A 7019-nucleotide genomic window follows, 5' to 3' on the forward strand; every position below is an offset into this window, starting at 1 on the left:
CCACCGATGATCATGTTAATGATGTGTTGAGGTTCCTCCTACTCGATCTGCCTACTAGAGTCCCTACTCCTGAAATGGCTTTTGGTTTGATCACTTAGGAACTCTCGGAGATGTTCGTTGTTGAATAACCGGGCTACTTCATCTCTCAAGTGTCGACAATATTCCGTTCTATGGCCGTGAGAGCCATGATATTTACATATTAGGTTAGGGTTCCTTTGGGCTAGATCGGACTGTAGAGGTCAAGGTCACTTGATGTATTTGATGCATCCAATAGCAGATACGATGGCAGCAACATCGACATTGAAGTTGTACTCCGATAACATTGGCATTTCCTTAGGCCTGATGGGCCTGTCGAAACCGCTTTTGCTCATGAGTCTCCGGTTATTTTGACCTCAATCGCTTCTCCTTTCACTTCTCACAGGGTTTTGCCCAGACCTATTACCTCTTCGGTCTCCATTGTATGGTTGATACCGATCCCTATTTGGCTTTGGTTCACGGTCAATGTCTCTCTTGGCTCTATGGATAGCTTTGACAGGATAAATGGACCCAGACGGGGCCCCAAGCTGATCATCTTTGACCCTAATTTTTGATTGATACTGGTTATACCCAAGTCACGGCCGGATATTCTATCAGATTTTGCTTCAATTATTGTGAAGCTAATGAGCTTCGAGTATTGAGTCCTTGGGTAAAGGCCTGAGCGGCCCAATCGTCTGCGACCGGAGGCAGGTCCATCCATTTCATTTGAAACCGGGACACGAATTCCCTGATCATCTCATTATCTCTCTGTGTCACTTTGAAAAGTATTGACTTCCTGGTCTCGACCTTGATAGACCTGGCGTGTGCTTTCACGAAGGAGTCTGCAAGCATAGCAAATGAATCAGTAGAAGTAAGGGGTAGGTTATGATACCATATCATAGCGCCCTTTGACGGACATTCCCCGAACTTTTTTAGTAGAACGGACTCGATCCCATAATCCTCTAAGTCGTTGCCCTTGATGGTGCACGTATAGGAGGTCACATTCGCATTTGGGTTAGTTGTTCTATTGTACTTAGGAATCTCAGGCATGCGGAACTTCCTTGAGATTGGCTTCAGAGCTGCGCTCGGAGGAAAAGGTTTTTGGACAAACTTCTTGGAATCCAGGCCCTTCAATATCGGTGGTTCTCCTAGGATATGGTCGACCCTGGAATTGTAGGTTTCCACCTTTTTGTCATTTGCTTCGATTTTCTTTTATCCCGATTCTACCCATTTTGTCAGCTCCTCGAGCATCTTTATGATCTCAAGGTTAGTCTCAGGTTCAAGGTCATTTGGCCTCTCTGTAATCGGTTCATTTTTGCAAGTAATTTACCGGGGCGGCTCGGGCTCAACTCTGCTAGGGGTGTGGCTTTGGTTTTGTAACTGGGCTATCGCTACCTGTTGAGTCTGTAGCATTTCGACAAGCACCCGCAAGCTAATCCCATAACCTTCACCATCGTGCGTATTTTGGGCTACCAATCGGACTCCCCCGTGAACGCTGCTCTCAGGATCGGTAGGCAAATTTGAATTGATGGCCACATGTGAGTTAGCGTTGATCGGGTCCGCAGTTGGAGCTCCGTTGGGGTCAACAGGGGGCACTTCGTTACCTGGTACTATATTGTTGTTCTCTTCGTGGTGACCGGAGTCAACATCTATGTTTAGAGGGGTAGATTGGGAGTTCAACATTTTGAACTTTGACCTGAAATTGAAGACACTTCAAAGAACAAGTGTAAAATATGACGCATTATGGAAATTTGTATCAAATTGCCACTATTATCCTTAGCCCTACGGTGGGCGCCAAACTGTTTACTCTCAAAATCAGATAACAATTAAATGTGTAAGTAGTTTTAATGACATGTAGGTTTATTCAATACAAACTGTAGAATAAACAGATAAGAGATATGATAAATTATCAAATCGCTTGAAAATAAAGGGGGATAGTTCTGGACTCGAGGACAGCCTCAATGAAATATCCGTCTTCGATCCCCGGTTTATAATAATGAAACACTGATTGACAACTTGAGAACTTTGAATGACAGAAAAATAATAGCATATCGCCTTGGTATGCGTATTACAATGTCCTCAATGAATAATCAGACTCTCATTTATATAGTAAAGGAGTTTTACTCTACGTACAATTTTATAAAAGGTAAAAAAATCTTCTGTTTAACCAATCACCCGCTCTATTGATGCGTGCCGAGATCCACGCCGTGATATCCGGCCGGTTGCGGATATCACAATCTTCTGTTGGTCGTGCTTGGTTGCTCGACAACATTCTCCGAAGTCTTTTGGGATTTAGACAGATCCCCGATCTTGGCCCCAATATTCTCAAGGGTGGGCGTCATGCCCCCGGACCGTGACTCGATGAGACCCTTGCCACGATTTCGGTTCCTTGACGTCATGTCTCTAGCTCGATTTATCTTATCGGAAGTCCGGGTATACCATGAGCTTGGTTTTACCCGTATACACATTCTTATGATATTTGATTCTCTCTTGAATGAAGGACAACCTATTTACTATAATTGATTGTACCATTTACGAAAAAATATAATTCTTCCATATTTGGCTAGCCTTGTTTCTTAGAGTAAAAGGTTTTGGATTTTTATAAATTGAGGATCTTTCCTTTTTTTTTAGTCACATCCACAATGTAGCCATAAGGCATTGAGAGTCTTCTTTAGGTGCAGAACTTTTAGGATGAGTGTTAGCCTGCTACTTGTGTGTGCCTCTTTGTGAAGTTGTTCACTCGATATTTGTACTTTCTTTTATATAATAGATTGTTCATCTCCGCATGTACACGCATGTCAATTGACCAAACCACATTAAATATTTGTGTCTTTTTTGGTATATTTATCTTTTGTTGTTTGATTTATTATTGTTTAATGTTTGTTTTACTAACTTTCATATTATACCTGATTATTTCGATCCTAACATCATATTTTGTTGTTCTTGATTCTATATTGATAAAAGACATCTAAATTGTCTTTAAGAAAATGAAAACATAAACTCTTGTTGCATATTTTTATTTGACAATAGTCCATTCACATGACAAAAGGAAGATTTTCTTTACCAAAACCCCAACTCTTACATTTGTCAGGATATATGATAAAATTGGAATGATACACAAAAATTTAATATGACCATGCATCAAGGATGACACGTACTAATTGAGAAATAGTCCAAATTTTTTTCTCTCTAAAAGTTTCCAATTTTTTACATTTCCACGAAAGAGGTGAAGAGCTTATTTTTATTGGGCTGCAACTTGTAAGATTAGTTCAAATGGTAAAGGTTTTTTTTAAGTATCTTTTTCAGATTATGTATCAACTTTACATGTCAATTGATACTTTTTGAAACTGGATAAATGAGTTTTCTAATTATATTGTTTAGCATTAAACAGAAGGAATAAGTCCTAGAAGAAGATTTCCGCTATTTGGTGTTGGAAGTAAAAAATAGGAATAGTTATATGGTATAATGAGCATCTATTATGTATTTACCATTCGCAACTATAGTTAGAAATAGTTACAATACATAGCTAATTTTTGTATTTTACAGCAAATTTACCATCCCCGTATAATTTTTTGATCTCTCCATCCTCCTTACAACCCTAATAACCACCTTCTCTCCCAAAATGTCGTTGCCACTAGATCCCCACCAGATCATATCTGCACCGTCATTGCCGGAGATCTCGGCCGCCAACCGACGGTCTCCACATAGCCAAATGTTCACCATCTCTTGCTCTCATCCTCCGCTATACGAATTCATAACCCATTTCTTTTAGTTCCTCATAGAACTCCATAGATATGAGAAAACCCAAGAAAAATTGAAACTCTTTTTTCTCAGATTCGTTGAGTTTCGGCCACTTTCACCCCGCGAAACATACATGACAAGATAGATCTTGGACGGATCTGTCTTTTGAAATTATTTTTATTCCCAAATTCGACTCATATTTTACCGAATTTTCTAATTGTATTTCTCAAATGTGGTCGGCTCAGATCTGGCCGAATTTGAGTGTATCTTTTTGGTATATGTATATAAATACAGTATATTTTTGTATATTTTCCTATATTTCATATATTTCAAAGGAAATTTTTTTCGACAATGACATGTATTTTTTGAAATTTTTGTTGTTTGAATACAACCGAATTGATGGTGAATTGAATACAGTGTAAAAGTATCAGCGAATAAATACAGTGAATTGAATACAGTTGAATATCCCTGTATTTTTTGAATTTTGTTTGTTTGCATACAACCGAATTGAATACAGTGTAAAAGTAGCTATAAATGAATACAATAAATTGAATATAACTAAATATCCATAATTTCTTCTTTTTTTTGAATATAGCTGAATTGAATACATTCGAATTGAATACATCGGAATACACCGTATGACAAGGAATTAGTTCTACGAGCCGTAATTAGCTAAATTATAGTTATGGCTTGTTAAAAGCTCAAAACTATAGTTTATTCTATAAGTTCCTCTAGTTTCGTTAAAATTAGTATTTTTAACAAAAAAATTAATTTAATTTTTACTATGTCACTAAATCTCACAAAAGTACAAAATTCGGCAAAGATGACCTTAATTGAACTAGGTAAAGTTGAGTAATTTTTGAAAGACAAAAAAAAAAGAATACGATTTTGATGGTCAATTATCCAAAGCTGAATAATTTTTGAAGATAAAAAATAATTATATGACTTTGATAGTCAATTACCCAAAATTGAGTGACCATATAAGCGATCAACTTGAGGAAATTAAGTAACAATGCAAGAGGGCTCATGAATTCCATCTTGGCTGCTGCTGGAATATGGTAAAAATTGCACGGGGCGTCCTATTTGGTCGCCCCCATTTAATCTATACCTATTTTTTTAAAAACTTTTAACTTGTACCCACTTTTTAAACAACTTCAGCCCCCTTTTTTCTCCTTCTCCTCCTCAAAGTTATATCCGCCCTCAACCTCTTGAGATTAAACTTCTACTTCATTTTCCTCCAGGCAAACAATCATTGGCGGGAGAACAATATCATAGATCTCTTCTCAGATATGCAGGGAAAACATATATTTCCATGTTGATAATTAAGCAATGTCTCTAATAACTAATTTGTGAAAGTTGCATGTTCATATTTTCAGCCTCATGGATGTTGAATCAATCATTAGTGGGATGTGATTTCAGAAATTACTGGATGTCGCTCGTGAGTTGGAGTCCTTAAGGCCAGAAGTTGAAAAGGAAATTACCAAAGTGAACAAAGAACTTCTAGAGCTGAAGTTCTCCAGTTACAAAACAAAAACTTCAGCTCTAGAGCTGAAGTTCGCCAGTTACAAAACAAAAACTTCAGCTCTAGAGCTGAAGTTCGCCAGTTACAAAACAAAAACTTCAGCTCTAGAGCTGAAGTTCGCCAGTTACAAAAACAAAAACTTCAGCTCTAGAGCTGAAGTTCGCCAGTTACAAAACAAAAACTTCAGCTCTAGAGCTGAAGTTCGCCAGTTACAAAACAAAAACTTCAGCTCTAGAGCTGAAGTTCGCCAGTTACAAAAACAAAAACTTCAGCTCTAGAGCTGAAATTCGCCAGTTACAAAACAAAACCTTTAGCACACTTGGTTCAGCACACTTGGGTCCTGTCTACTAGAATGCTGAAGTTTTGCGTGATTGGCTTTGCTACTACAACCCCGTATGCTGAAGTTACGCGAAAAAGTGGGTACGCTTGCAATTTATTTTGCAAAGCGGGCACAAGTTAAAACGTGACCCAAAAAGCGGGTATAGATGCAAATGTACCTGGAATATGAGAATAAAACTGTGATGTGCATAAGTTCAGACTTAATATGTATTAATTAATGGGCGACTAAAAATCTCTGTTTTAAAAGGCAGAATTGGGACTCGCTCGGGACTCGCCCTGGGGCGGAGCACTCGTAAGACGCCCCAGGACTTATGTGAGGGGCTTAGTTCCGCGAGACGTACGCCTTGGAAGCCAGGGCTTACGCTCCGACACGCCCAACGCCCGGAGTACTGGGCTCGCCTAATATAACTTTATGCAATTGTGTGGAACTATTGTAAATCCTCAAATTTTCTTAATAAAAAGTTAACTATTCAAAATTACTTTTTTTCGTAATCATAAATCATTAAGTTGAGAATATTTTATGTCATAATTAAAATAAAAATTATTGCACGTTATCCACTAAGACTGTTATAAAGTAAATTTTAAATATATCTTTCATTTAAAAGTATTTATTTATTAACTTTTGTTATGTCTTTATTATACAATAGTCCATAATTTTTTTATAATTATTTTCCTAAATATTATTTTTTTTACGTTTACGAGATACAATACTTATTCATTTAATAGCTTGGTACTAGTAACTATTTACAAATAATTAGTTATCATGGTATAGTATAGTGAAATATGTGTCACTTTATTAACTTGTTGAAACTTAAAAATAAATGATGCTAGAGAATCGTATTTAAATTGTGAATTATGCTTTTATATAATTCTCTTTCAAATAGAAAGCATATTAAATAAAAGAAGTATTTTAAAAAAATATCTAATTATAATATCGAAATTCTTTCAGGATTCATTACTCCTTAAGAGATACATATACGATTTTGCATCAAATACATTACTTTTGATGTTTGAGTTGTAACGACGTTGAAGATAATTTGCATATTATGATAATGTCATACTTTTCGTGTTATTCATAGCTGAATTATAATTTATAAATACTTTAAATAGATTATTTATTATAATTTTATGATTTTAATATAATTTTTATAATAATTTTTTATTTTATACTATTTTAAAATTATTGAAATTAGTAAAATTTAAAGATCCGTGGGACTTATGCCCCATATCTCAGGGCTTACGCCTCACCTCATTAGAGGTAGAACGCCTCGTCGTCATGACCCCAAAACCAACCCGGTCGTGATAGCGCCTATCATGGAACTAGGCCAGCCGACACAAACCCAAAACCAATCAGTATTTTCCATTCTTAGTATAAAATCAAATCTATTTAACAATAACCTTT

General features: G+C 36.5%; 1 pseudogene; it reads left to right on the top strand.

Annotated features, from left to right (window-relative positions):
* The first annotated feature begins 3089 nt into the window (after positions 1-3089).
* Positions 3090-3198, top strand: LOC142164398 (U6 spliceosomal RNA; annotated as a pseudogene).
* The last annotated feature ends 3821 nt before the right edge of the window (positions 3199-7019 follow it).

This window comes from Nicotiana tabacum, chromosome 9, assembly GCF_000715075.1.
Source record: "Nicotiana tabacum cultivar K326 chromosome 9, ASM71507v2, whole genome shotgun sequence".
NCBI lineage: Eukaryota > Viridiplantae > Streptophyta > Magnoliopsida > Solanales > Solanaceae > Nicotiana > Nicotiana tabacum.